The 15,400-nt window shown below is 33.1% G+C and overlaps 1 protein-coding gene across 4 annotated transcripts in view; it reads right to left on the bottom strand.

The window, feature by feature from the left end:
• Nucleotides 1-15,400, bottom strand: part of FBXL17 (F-box and leucine rich repeat protein 17) — a 180,361-nt gene that overhangs the window by 152,778 nt on the left and 12,183 nt on the right. The window lies entirely within an intron of this gene.

Below are 15,400 nucleotides of genomic sequence, written 5' to 3'. Positions count from 1 at the left end.
TAAAATCCAATTAAAAGCATCACATTTCTCTATTATGTCATTTTTATTATGTTATCTTATAGTGATTTATAGCAATCGCCTTGGGTTTGTATGCAATTGATTGTTTAGAAATCTTCCAAGTTCTTCCCTTCGGGGATAGTGTCAAGGAAAAGCTACAGGTAGGTGAATGGTAAAGATATCTACTCACAAAAACAGATCCTTCTTGTCAAGATGACCCTTAAAATAAAGCAGCAGGATTCTACAACAATAAGGAAAAGTTGGCAATATTACTGGATCACCATTTTTACTCCTGTGTTATGCCTGTGTAACACAGAACACAGGAAAGAAGTGTAAAATATATTTAAAATACAGATTCTTTTCAATTATAATGTCAGTACTTTTATAACACTGGCTCATAGCATGCTAGTATTCTTTGATTCTGCTTTATCACCTGAAGTTCTTTTACCAGCTGGTTCACTAGTTACAACTATTTCTGAATAGGAATACCCTGCCAACAATATTTCATGTCTTAATAAGCTCCTGATTAGATAATTAGAATACCTTAAATTTGGAACTGCTTATAAAGGAAACCCAGAAACTAAAGTGATGGCAAAGCAGGAACAGAAGGACTTTAATTGGTAATAACAAGGTGAACAACATTGCACTGAAGGAGCTTTTTTTGCTCCTAAGCCCAATTAAAGATGATACTTATCTTCAAACACCTAAATGTTTATTTCCAACAGAATAAGCTTATGCAATAAAATGCACTAATGACATAAAAAGATGAGATATTTGGCTTATTATCCTAAAATGTGGGATTGGACCAAACTTCTTGTCCTTTAATAGGAGAAAGTGGAAACTGATTTTCCTTTCCCTTAAGGTCTACTGGCCAATAGAGGGCTAGAAAACCATTCACTTACAATCTGAATGGGAGTAGAATAGGGAGTAGCATAACAGCTCAATGGAAAGAAAATAATTCCTGTAAATTAGGAAGAAGAATCACATATAAATGGATCCTTTATTTAAATTTCCTTGCCCGAATGAAAAGTTGTATATATGGTTTTCCAATTCCTAATTTCTGGAGAATAGTAGGGAAAGGACCAGATAGAAAAGTTAGTTTACTGGATTTTTCCATTAAAATTTGCATCAGAAAATATTTCCATCAGATTATAGGGTTTTTAATTCACTAAATTTTCTGGCTTTAGTGACTTTCATGTATTTTACAGTATAATATTTTGCATGATTACTTAGATGTAAAGCATAACCTCTAACACAAACTTGCCTAAGATTTCCCCAAAATGTAGTTTTACACGTTAATTCCACAACACTGTCCCTTCCCCATAGCACAAAGATATCAATTATTATTTTCTTAAAAGTTTATATACCTTATTTTCAGCAACAATAAGAAGAGTGTGTATAATTTTAGTTAGCATTTCCAAAGCACTTTAGGTATGCTGCCCAAGCATGAACATCTCACAATTTATTGAGGGGTTATTCACAAACCTTACAACAAAAGCACAGCCAATATCAGAATCATGTAACAAAAGCAGACTTAATAGCTGCAGAAGAAAAAGGAAATCAGAATCTTCCTGTCTCCAATTCACTTTCCATCTTTTCCCATTCACTGTACATCAAAGAAAATCTACTTCACCTGACACACGAGACACATTTTCACCCCTGATCAGGCAGGTGTCAAAGCCAGAAAGCAAGCCTATTTTCCACAGACCCTTTACCTTGTTTGATCACTGGTTACTTTTGATCTGACATTGCCCTCACTCGAGTAATGACTTCCACCTCATAGAACTTACCTCACATCTGTCAGAAAGAATAAAGGACCTCAAACTAAGTCCTGACAAGGCCTATGGGCCATGCGTTGCACTGGCAATGGAACATTCCCCAGCTCCCACAATTTCCAATTCAGTTTCTTTTGTTCTGGTGGGCACAGGGGTTATGGTACCATTGAGAGCATGAAGGATTATACACACACTGTGAAGCCAAGTCTTCATGAATTACTATCTTTTCATGTCAGCTTCTCTGTCCTCTTAAACGCTGTGAATGTTATGGTAGTTACTATGAAACACAGTCTACAAATGCTGTTATGGAAAGACTGTTTAAATCTTTCAGATAGTGAATATCCTGAACAGAGCTTTTTAAAAAGATTTCAAACAGGGCACTGGAAACCAGCTGGCAAAGTTGACTGAAAAGATTGATTTAAGAACATCATTAAATAAAAATCCAGATTTAACACATGTACTTTTTAATTACAAGTAAATAAAATATATTTTAATGAATAAAACCATTTAAACCTCCTGTTTTGATGCTCAAATTTGTACTTCAACTCATCACTTTGCTTTCAGACAAACATAACAAAAAGTAAAATATTAATCGCTGATAACAGTTTAAAAAATTAAAATTAGATGTAACAAAATTTGGGCAGATCAAATCAAATAAAAAACTACTTATATTCTTTAGATTCTTATCTCCTATAAATAAATAACAAAGGTTCTCTTTTCACTGCTGCAAATATTGCATTAAGAGCAATTAAGGAAAAAGATAACCTTTGCACTTTGACTACAAGAAAAAAATTAAATTACATTGAAAAAAGCATCTCACATTTCATTTAATAAACATAGAGATTCTAATATTCCCCGAAACTGCTGTAATTTTCAGAGATGGAATAAGTTTTAAAAGTATTATATACTACTTTTTATATACCACTTTTTAAACTATTCAATAGTTTATTTTAACTTCATGGAGAAAACATAAAAGTACAGATATTATTTCAAATAGCATTCCTGAGTAAATATGCCAATAATTAAGCCATAATATGGTTGGCAAACATAAGGCACCAATAATGGCTTTTATCTGCATTGGCTAATGGTCTCATCATGCTACACCTTATTGCTTTCTTTTGGAGAAACATGATTTGTGAATTCACACATAACAGTATGGTTTAGGATTGAACAAGATAAACACAGCTCATTTAAGCAACATTAAAAAAAATATCCCAGCTTTAATATATGTAAGAATTAGATCTATGTTCAACTGTCCTTTATTTGGGTGCATAGAATTATTTTAAACAAAATATCACCATGAAGCATTACAGGAGGAAAATATTTTAAGCTTTTAAAAACTAATTCAAATATGCATTTAATTTACTAGCATAAAATAGTAAACATTTGAAATATCATAAGAATATAAAATATGCCAACACTTTCAGAAAAATGTCTGAATTCTTTATCAAAACGCATACTAAAATTGATAAAAAATGTACAACTGCAAAACACTTGCAAGGCAAACACTTGCAAGGCAGCTACTATTATATGTAGAAAGTAAATTATATGAAATCATTTCAATGAAATATGAAATTAAAAAAACAGATCAAGTAAAAGTATCTTTTTCATTTAGTCTTAATATCTACACATTAAGCTATACAAAGCCTTAGCCAAATCCCCAGCTGTTTCTCAACAGTCAGGCTGAAAACTGATGAATAACTATATGCTATTCATCTCTAAACTCATTAACATATCACACAGTATATGTGATTTGTATAACTTAACACATAAAGAAGAAATACAAAGTATACAAGATCAACAATGAACACAAGATATAAGCAAGCTATTGTGTGTGCATTACAAGAGAAAAAATAGTGAATTTTGACAGAATAACATATGCATAAAATGTGAGAAAAGTGTCACAGATGTAAATACAGTTGACAAATATAAAAGCCATTGCCAGAACTCAAACATAAAAAGTTCAAAAATCCACGTTAAAAAAAATGACAGTGTGATAAAGCACAGCAGGTGTTATACTTGGAATACAATGTTGAATTATACAAAAATTAAATTATACAAAAGAGCTGGATACCAAAATATTTAGTATTTCTGAAATACTTCACCTAAGTATTTTATATTACTTCAAAACTTACTTGTGCTCATATGTTTCCTACTTACTTGTTTCCTACTATTAAAATGTTCATATGAGCAAGTAACTTGCTCATACTCTTATGAGCAAGATACTCTTATTTAGTTACATGTATGTTAACAACGCAAATATATGCACTTCTATTTTCCCCAGTGAGATGGCTTGTCAAACCAGAGGTCCAGATATTACTATAAATTTCTCAAAATTAACTTGGACCTTAGAAACCAACCTCTTTCAGTAGTTAAGAATGAATCTGAACCAGTGACTCCATTCTAGTCCAATCATTCTCCTTATGTACACTGAGAGCACATACACCTAAGACAAATTCCTTATGTGTCCAATCACACTTGGCCAATAAAGAATTCTATTCTATTCTATTCTTACATAATTTATTAATTCATAAAATTCTGACCTTACAATAAATGTTCCAATCTCACTAGAAGTGTTTTGAGCTCAAAATTTGTTTTAAGATGCAACTCTTCCAATAAAATCAAATTTGTTATTAAAATATCTTTCTATAAGACAGAACAACCCATTTCAAATTTGAAACAGTGTTCCAATCAGATATTCAGAATGAACTGTTAATATTTTAAACATCAAATATTTGATCTCAATCTCCTATACCCAGAGTAGTCTTTCTCAACCTGTTACTATGCAGCAACTCCTGAATTAATTTTCAGGTATGAGAGAGCCATGCTTAAAAATTATGCTTGTTTTTTAAAAACTAAGTTATGTTTGTTTTCCAAAATCCTAGTATCTTGTTGCTGAAACTTGGGGTCCATTTGAGAATGGCTCTCCTACATAAACCTCTGCCATCCAAGCCACCAAATAATTTCTCCCTGCACAAAGAAGGTATTAAGGAGGATCATCTTTTAGTGACCATAATTGCATTAGCAACTCAGTTATTAGTGAAATGGTACTAAGTGAAATCACAACTGTGCTTACTTCAGCTTTCTTTTGTTTTATAGACTGCATCGGTCATAAATGTGAGGATTAATGACAAAGTTACTTTTCATCACTATTTTAACTGCAAAATGTTGCTGTGCGAAGTAGTTGCTAAACAAGGACTACCTGTAATATTACCAAAAAAAAAAAAAATTCATTGCACTATGGATATGGTACACCTAGAGATTAGTGAAAAAATTTTTCCCAAGCCCAAAGAATATTTTGCCTGAAAATGAACGGCAAACATATACAAAATGATAGTGACGTGATACAATTTTAGCAGATGGGAACCGAAAAGTCAAATTTTTATGATATTGATCATAAAAGAACCTATACCTAGTTCTCTTACATCTGGAACACTTCATCTTTTCAGAAGTATTTTTTTCCTAAACTTGCTAAAGTATAACTTCTATGAAACAAATAGAATCAACTAATATTTGAGCATTTATTTTTCGTTTACTAGCTGCTTTGTAAAAATGAGCTTTCTATCTTTACTTGGATTTTAAATACTTTTAAATATTTTAGTATTAGTATTTGTATTCTTCATATTTGGTTTTGTAATTTTAAGTTCTCGTAATCATGGAAAACAGTATATAAGTTTATGTAATAACGGTAGTTAACTAGCAATCCTTACAAAGATAAATTAGCAAGATTTCAAACATTTATGGTACATACTAATAAAACCATTCACACATGATTTCACTTGGGAACTTTGGATGAGAATATTACTGTGATTTATTCTAATTTTTATTAAATTTACCTATGTAAATGTTGTTTGTATATTCATATATATAATATATATTATATATATTCATATATAATGTATAATATCACGCTATTAGTTATCTTAAATTCACAATTCCCTCACTATCATTACTGAACTAGTCAAAGCTAGTTTAGCCAGTACATATTTCCAACAGAATCTAAATAATTCAAAGTAACAACCTTTATTGTGTGCTTTACAAAAAATGGAGAGAATTTATATAGGTGCAGTTGAATTTAATCTCAAATCTCTGAAATATACTATAACTGCTATTGTAGAATAGTGTTTTAACATGATAGGAGGCAAATCAATTCATAGAAAGAAAAGTTAATTATAAATGTACACTATAGTTGTAATTCCAATTGCAAACTGGTTATAATTGGAAACCTGAAACTATCCACTTTAAGTTCTTTAATATAAAAGTACTATTTTAAATGTCTGACATAAATAAAATTGTACCTGATTATTGAAGTTTTTTACTCCAAAGGTTAAACTGATATGCATCGAATAGTGTTAGTTCAATATTAGTTATATATTAAAAAGATGTAATTTTTCAGCCACATAGTTTTATTGTTATAACTAAGACTATTAAACTAGTATATAAGGTAAAATAAAAATATATGCTATACTCTGTAAATTATGGCCACATAATAACACAATCTAATCAAAATCTACCATTTCTGGCATTTCCATTATCCACCAAGGACATAAAGGCATATATAAGCATCTCTAAAGTCATACTGCCACCTAAAGGTCAAGTGAAATTATTTTTTCCTATTTATTTGCAGATAATACCTCACCCACAGCATTTTAAGGAACTTTATGTGTGCGTTCATAGTATTTCTTCTGAGAAATTTACTGGTAAAGAAATTTACTTAAAGAATGAAAAGAATTTTAAAAGAGGAAATAATGCATTCAAGCAAAATCATCATTCTAAAAATAGCTATCATGGAATATCAGTTACTTCAGGGTTTAACAGAAACACTGAAATAGATGAAGATTGCTTTACAAATTGCATGCATAATAATATATTACAATGTACAGTGCAACTGGCTTGTTTGTATATTCTCACATATGTAGAAACACAATCCACCTGCAATAAAAAATGGTCAAACAGGTAGTTGATTTAATAGGAAACCTAGGTATTTTGATCCAACAACACATCCCTCCTGCATCTTCTACTATGCTATCTCAGTGTGTGTGAGTGTGTGTGTATGTGTAAAATGAGTAAAACTCATTTTTTACACACACTTACTATTTGAATGCCATCCCAACTGCATAACTAAAACAAGTAGGTATCTTTATAGGTCAGTCGCCACACAGGAAAATGCTGGAGGCAGATGATCATAAGAGTGTCAATGGCAAAGGCATCATTTCATATAGAGGAGGAGAAAGCAATGCTAAATCTCGCATTTGACAAGAAAATGTGGCTCAGTCTGTGAGATATCTTCTGGTTGATGTTACCACACATGAAAAGAAAACCCAAAGGGGTCACACCAGAATTACTGTGGGAATATGGGGCTTAAGGGAAATAAAATGTACATTGGAAAACTCCACATAGTGAAAGTTTAAATGAATTGTTTACAAACCATCATCTAAAGCAGCAGCGAATGGAAACAAACCAAACACTTAAGATTATACTATTTGGTATTCCACACATGGAAAATAAAGAAAGAATGCTGCTACTTTCATAAATAGAAAGATACAGCAAATATAGTATTTGGATACAATGTGAAGTCTAATTGATATCATTTACCATTACAATCATTTACCATTACGATCCTCCATCTTATGCCAACTACTGCAGAAGAGAAAATTGACATATTTTATCAGAAGGTTCAATCTGAAATTAACAGAACGCCTGAGCGAAATATGCTGTTTATGATGGAACCTTGTAACATCAAGGTTGGAAATAATGAAGAAAATATAGCATGGCCAAGGAAACATAAATGAAGGGAAAAATGACTTATCAGGTTCTACCAGCCAATTATTTCTTCATTTCTAACACATTCTTCAAATAACCAAAACAATGGGCTTTATTAGACAGAACAGAGAGAAATCAAATTGGGCTGTTGGTCTGAGCTCTGAGCTCGGCAATTGGTTGCAAACATTTTGTTACCATTAGAGGAGACATCGTCAATGCGCTTTGAATGTGCACATCTGTCAGAGCACTGTTCTTTAAATACCTTTTTATGTGATGCAAATTAGTGTGGATGTTGTTTGTTTAAGTCATGGTCTGACATAGCTGGCTGTTGTTACCAAGGTATGTTCTTTGGTTTTAAGTACCACCGTCTGTGTGATGTAAATTAGTGTTTGCTTGTCCGGATACTGCTGAGTCATGGTCTGGTTTCGGTCTGTTTGAATGGCTGGTTGTTGTTACTGAGAAGTGGCCTGATTTCTTGTGAGATGATGGGTTGTGATTTGTTGTTGTTGTTGTGTAGCGGGGTGCCTATTGCCAAGCTCGGAGCTCAGACCAACAGACCAACTACCAACCTGAGCTACTTATATTCAAATACATTTCAGAAATCAAAAGGATTATATTATTAGCACAAGGAAGTGGAAGAGCTCAATAACAACAAAGATATGGCCAAGGGGCTAATTCTAGAACAGATGGCAAATTTCACATGTGAGAGTTGAAAGCTAAGCTTAAGTGGAAATACAAAGACAATCAAATTTCGCAATATAACCTTGAGCGTATAACCGTCATTTACAAGGAGAATATCAGGAATTGCTTTCAAATCAAGAACCGTGCTGATAAGGATCTAGAAGCAATGAGAAAATAAATCAAAGATGTCAAAGATGAATGTGAAAAAACACTCCACTGACCAAGAAATCAAAGAAAGCAAACTGGATCTTAGAACAAATGGTGCAAATTACCAAAAACAGAGGAGAAGCCAAATTAAAAAAGAAAAGTCCTCTGAGAAAGATCTCTAAAAGGAACTTAACGAAGATTTCAGAGCTGTCAGAAGAGACAATAAGCAGTAAACAAGAGAGATTAACATCCAATACATAGATAGTCCTCAACTTACAACCACAACTGAGCCCAACATTTCTGTTAAGTGAGACATTTGTTAAGTGAGTTTTGCCCCATTTTATGACCTTTCGTGCCACAGTTGTTAAGTGAATTTCTACAGCTGATAAGTTAGTAACCTGGTTGTTAAGTGAATTTAGCTTCCCTGATGACTTTGTTTGTGAGAAGGTTGCAAAAGGGGATCCCATGACCTGGGTATAAGTATGAGCCAGTTGCCAACCATCTGAACTTTGATCATATGGTCATGGGGATGCTTCAAAGGTTGTAACTGTGAAAAATGGTCATTTTTTTCAGTGCTGCTGTAACTTTGAACAGTCACTAAATGAACTATTGTAAGTTGAGGATACCCGTACTAGCAAAGATATTTCCTACTTACAAAAACCTAAGAAATACTTATGTCAGATATTCAAGAGTTTTTAGATAAGCTGAAAAATAAGATACATTTTTGCAGATGCACACTTGATATTTGAGAAAGCAAAAGAATACCAAAAAGAAATTAATACATGTTAAGGTAGGGAATGTCCTTGGGAAAATGAGACTCCTAGAACATCTCATTGTCCTCATGTTAAACCTAGACAAAAGTGTAAAACCCATATTTGAATTAATTTCTGTTTCCTACACCATACTACATTTTCCTCATTATTTCCATTACAGGATTTTTTTTTGTTTTTTTGTTAATTTTTAGAATACATACATAAAAACGTAACACCATCTTCAATTACAGATACAAACAGTGTGTCGGTTGGTTACAAATCTTTTGTGCATTTTCACCATATTCATAGTTTGAACAGTAGTTTACCTAATTTCATATTTTATCAATCTAGTATATACCCAAATATTTTTATACTCATTGATCATTTACTTAACTATGGCTATTTCTTCCTTCACTTCATACAAAATGTTCTAAAATTTAAGTTAACTTATATTGTATCATTCATTTCATCATCCTGAATCAATCCCATAATAATATATACGTTGTATTTTGTATATTTCTACAATTTTTGTATTATAAAAACCTCTACCAAGCTTCATTACCATGTTTTTTTGTCTAGCCATTGATAAAATAAGTCCCATATCTTATAATATTGTTTATCTTCCTGTTCTCTAATTTCAAATGTCAGTTTACTCATTTCAGCACATTCCATTATTTTCTTGATAACTTCATCCTGTGTTGGTATTTTCTCATTTTTCCGATTTTTAGCAAACACAATTCTAGCCGCTGTTACTACATTCACAATCATATATCTCAAATTTCTATTATATGTTTCAGGTATAATCCCCAATAAAAAAACCTCTGGTTTAAAGTCTATATGCTTTTTTATCATTTTTTTCCAAGTACGTGTGGATTTTAGGATTCACACATGGTTGGAATTACAGGATTCTTCTATAACGAATGTTCTTAAGAAAATGGGAATCCTAGAACACCCCATTGTCCTCATGTTAAACTATACACAGACAAGAACACACAATATAGACAAAACGTGGTGAAACAAACTTCACATTGTCAAAGGATTGAGGCGAGACTGTATACTTTCTCCTTATTTGTTCAACATGCTTAATATATACCAAGATAAAATGAATTAGAAGACAAATAAGCACTGGGACCCTTTCAGTTGGTTAGAATATGGGTGGCCTAATAAATGTTTTAAATAAACAAACAAACATGGCTTTGAAATTGGAGGAAGAAACATTATTAATTTGTGGTATGCTGATCAACAACTACACTGTTTGATAGCTGAAAATGCTAATGATATGCAAGCTCTAAAAAGTGTCAAGGAGCATTTATTATTAAGATTATATATAAAGAGGGTAAGAGTAAATATAATGGTGGAATACAAGCAGAATAGTGAAGCAAATGATACTGCTACAGCAATTAACCTTAAAACTGACAATGGAGATATTGAGAGGATAGACCTTTTAGGACTATCAATATAAAGGAATCAGTAGTCAAGAAATAAAGTGCAGAAAGCACTTAGTAGTGAAACAATGGAAAAATGGGATATGTCTATATCTAAAAAGATCAATATCATGCAAGAATCAATATCATGTAAACAATAGTTTTTCCCCATAAAAGTGAGTTGGGCAGCCATATGCAACATTTAAATAAACTTTTAATATTTTCGTATTAGTATAATTGTTTTTATTGCTACTCTTGGGAGAAAAAGAATGAAAATCCAACTCCTCAGAAACTTTCTACGCTTAGATCATCTTTTTTTTTTTAATCGTCTGAGACTACTCAGCACTCCTCCAAAGCTAAATTGCACAGTGACTCAGCTGGGAGATATTGCAGAAGTAGAATTTTTTTAAGGCCCAAAACAACTGGATATATCATTGCCAATGCCGGATACCTTCCGTGTAGCTAGACATGCTTTCAGACCATGATACCTTAACAATATTCAGCTGAAACACCTTAGTGTCTTCATGAAATGTGTTCACTAAGCATTGTATTTTAATTGCCCATGCTTTTCTATGCTACAAGCATAGCATGAAAATGAAAAAGTAAATGTCATATGAAAACAGTATGCAACAGCAACTACTTCAATGTGAAGAATGATAAACTCCAGAAAGCATACCAATCTCACAAGGTGATAAAAAAAAACATTGAGGCATCTGTAATACGTAAAACAATAATCAGACTTAGGACAGCATTACAATTCCTTGTCAACATAGTAGGAAATACTGAACCAGAAATGCAATGACTTTCCTTGAATCAGAAACAGAAATGACAACATAGCTAATGTTGTCCATAGCCATTATGCAATGGTTTACTTCAGATGTAATAATCCAAGGTATGCTGTCATGAGAATAAGCCTCATGGTTCAAACACTTTGTCTTCCCTTTCTTGGAGATGAGTTGAGAGGAAGATTTCTAAGTTTATTTTTCAATAAAGCATAACTTCTTTGTTATGGCTTGATATTGATTTATTTCAATTTTGATTAGTTATGTAAGGAGCTAGAGATACTTGTAGGTGTCAGTTCTTAAGAAACACAAAGACATGGGCCTAAAAATTTCAAAAGATGTTGCTTTATTTATCTGGTGGCACTTTAGTTAAAGTGGGAATACTATAGATCAGGTGTCTTCAAACTTTTTAAACAGGGGGCCACAGTTCAAGTTCCCTCAGACTGTTGGTGGGCCGGACCGGCTGGGTGGGCGTGGCTAGGTGGTCATGTGATTGGGTGGGCGTGGCCAATTTAGCAGTCTATTAAACAATATACACAAATTACACTTTAATTTGTTACACTCCTGGGGGTGGAAAGTAGGTTAGTGTAGGGATGTGGCTGACTTGGGGTTTGTGTGAGGGACTTATTTGTCTCTCTCTCTCTCTCTCTCTCTCTCTCTCTCTCTCTCTCTCTCTCTCTCTGGAGGCTGGGGAATACTGCTCTGCCGCCCAAAAACAGGTCTATTTTTGGCCTCCGGAGGCCTCCGCATGTCTCATTTTTGGCCTCTTCGGCTTCCAGAAGGTGGGTGGGGGCCGGTGGGGCGATGTGGGCGAGGCAGCCTTGTGGTCCCCCATGGGCCATATCCTGCCTGCAGGCTGTACTTTGAGGACCCCTGCTATAGATACTTAAAAGACACTTGGTGTCTTTATGGAGGTGAAAAATTACTGTATTTTAAAATGGCAGCTTTAACATTATTTCAGAAATCTCCGAGGGCAGACAAATTATAGCTAAACACTTCTGGGATCTCATGGACTGCCCACTCAAATTATATGATGGTTTATTTAGTCCAATCATTCTCCTTATGTACACTGAGAGCATATTCACCAAGACAAATCCCTTGTGTGTCCAATCACACTTGGCCAATAAAAATTCTATTCTATTCTATTCTATTCTATTCTATTCTATTCTATTCTATTCTATTCTATTTATTATCTATTAGCATAAGCATAATTTCAGTGCAAGAGAACAAACTACCAGAAACAAACTTCATATACAATAGCTATGCTTTTTATACTTGTCAAGGTAATGAGTTTCTGATTAAATGTTCAATTATGAAATATGGATACTTATATTTTACATACAAATCTGGTTCATATAGGATAATTTCCAAGTTTGGTTTTTCAATGAAATTAAAATTCTTGTTGCAGAAAACAATTCCCACAAAAAAATAGAACTGGTTAAGTGATAGGCAATTAAAATGGCAATGAATCAATCTATCTATCCATCCATCCATGCATCATTCATTCATTCATCCCTTCATCTATTTGTCAAATTGATACAGCTACCCATCTCACCAAAGGTGACTCTGGGCAACTAATAAATATCAGTAAGAATAAATAAAAACAAAAAAGATATCTAAGGAGCCATCTAATCCTGATGGGATTAGCCCAACTCACTCATTAAAAAAGCCTACTTTGGATACCATCTGCCAAAGAATTTTAACTGGCAGGATCCAGGAAAAGAGCTTTTTCTCCTGTGTGGGACCTTACTAACTTTTCCACTGTTGATGAGGTCCACCCCACAGAAAAAGTTTTAAATTTTGGCTCTGCCACCTTCCTACGGCCCCAACAGCGGCCAGCTACATTGGGATGTCTAATGGGATAGAGAAAATACCCACCTGCAGATTGCCATCATCTTGGTTTTTAACTTTTCCACAGGATCTAATCTGGATCAGTCATTGGAATTAGAGGTTTATCTTCCGAGCTTTCAGATTTGTGCCCATCCTCGGGTAATTTCTCTCTACCAGAATGTATGCTTTGGGCTATTCTATATGTAGTATTTATGTGGTGCCTAATTGCATGTGACTTTAATCGGAAGATTAAACCTCTGGTCCCAGTGACTGACCCAGATTGGTTCCTGCAACATTATCCTGGGACATGTATATTTGCTTTCTTTCGTTTAACTTTTCTATTAAACTGACCTAATTTTAATTGTCCTGTATTACCTTTTTTTACTTTTGATTATGTTGTAAGTCATCCTGGCTCACTAAATCAGTGAGATGAGAACATAATATTTAATAAATACAGTATTACAACCGCATTACTGAATATCATTAAAGCAGAAATATAATTCAGGACAGGGAGGAAAAGCAATGTAGTGTTTCAACAATGGAGTCAACTTAGCAGGTCCTCGCTCCCTGGAAGCCTGACAACATCGCCAAGACTTGAGGCGATTTTGGAATACCAAAGGGATGTAGCTAGTCTAATTTCAGAGGGAAGAATGTTCTATAACCGTGCTGCGGCAGAGAAGGCATGTCTCCTGGGACTAGTATTTCTTCCATAGTGTATGAATATAAGTAAAAGCTTTGAGTTTAAATATTAAAACAAATCTATTGTTTTTACCATTCTGAATTTATGAAGCTTGAATATAATGCCTTAAATGTTTAGAATGCAACCACATGTCTAGGTTACTATGCTAATCCCTTCATGGGATTTATAGATTAAAGAGATTTGTTTATCAGAAGAAGAGAACTATGATATGCAATATGAGAAGGTGGAGATGATAATTGTTATGTAAGTGCTGCAATGAAGACTGGAAATAACTTTAGATATCATTTTTCTTTTTGCTATTCCTCACTTTTTCTTTCTCCTTTATATAATCTTTCTTTTTCTACTTTTTCTGTATTTTTTCAATCTCGTATTTTTTCATAGTTCTTAACCTTAGTCATTGCCAATCTCCTTACAGACACTTTGAAATGTTACTCCTAAACATGTACTTTCAGTAGTTCTACTTTGTTATTTCTATCTTATTTTGATGAAGGTTGGGTAGACAAACAAAACATATGGCACATTTTTGTTGGCTCCTTTCCACATTACATTCAATGAGACAGAGCATGTACAAAAGTTTGTTATATGGTTATATTATCTGTCCATCTAATTTGGTATTATGATATATACTGGTATTATGCCAGTATATTGACATGCAGCAGCTCTCCAAAATGTCCTGGGAATGCAGAAAACAGGATTATTTGTAAAGATAGTATGAATTCTACAATCGAAATCTGAAAGTTTGTTCCTCCATCCACTAAAAACTGAACTAATCAATATGACTTTAAGAAGTGCACTAGTGTAGCTCATTAATGGAACAAAGCCTGCATTTTCATAGTTACAGTGATATTTAATTTTTAGAAACAAAATGGTTTAATAGAATAGGGCAGTCTCTCCAACATGGCAAGTTCAAAGCTAATTAAGCCACCCAATTCTCTACAGCATCTACTATGTACTTTATATTAGTTTACTATGATAAACACTCAGAAGTAAATACAATTTAGAATTTACAATAGAATTCCAGGATCAATCTTTTTTCTCCTTTTACATATATTTTTCATTTAACTTGTTCATTAACTCACAAATACAAAATGCATTTTCCCTTGTCAACCTCAATTTCTCATGAAAGCATATTCAATTTTACCTGTACATTGGAAGGAAAAGCAGTACTATTTTTCCATAGCAGTACTATTTAGGGGTCTATTTACAAAATTTCACATCAGAATAAGAAACCCATTACAGATTTTCAATACATCTTATTTTTACAGTTGTGTTAACAGGTCAATCACATGAGAAGAGAACCAGGCTAGGCTTTTCTGAAAAGAGTTGTAACAAAACTAGAAGAGTAAAAGCCTTATTTTAAACTCTACTTAAAAATTTAAATATAATGACCAACACAACATCTTGCTATCCTAAAAAAAGTTCTAAATAACAGAACATGTTTACAAGTTTACTTCACTACACTGCAATATGGAAATTTGGGGAGGAAAATCGGAGAATATAGCAAACTATTGGATCATTTTTCAAAAGGGAGATATTTCAAATTCCTTTA

Source organism: Ahaetulla prasina, chromosome 2 (assembly GCF_028640845.1).
Source record: "Ahaetulla prasina isolate Xishuangbanna chromosome 2, ASM2864084v1, whole genome shotgun sequence".
NCBI lineage: Eukaryota > Metazoa > Chordata > Lepidosauria > Squamata > Colubridae > Ahaetulla > Ahaetulla prasina.
The sequence above is the reverse complement of the archived record's forward strand: the minus strand, read 5'-3'. Positions and strand labels throughout refer to the sequence as shown.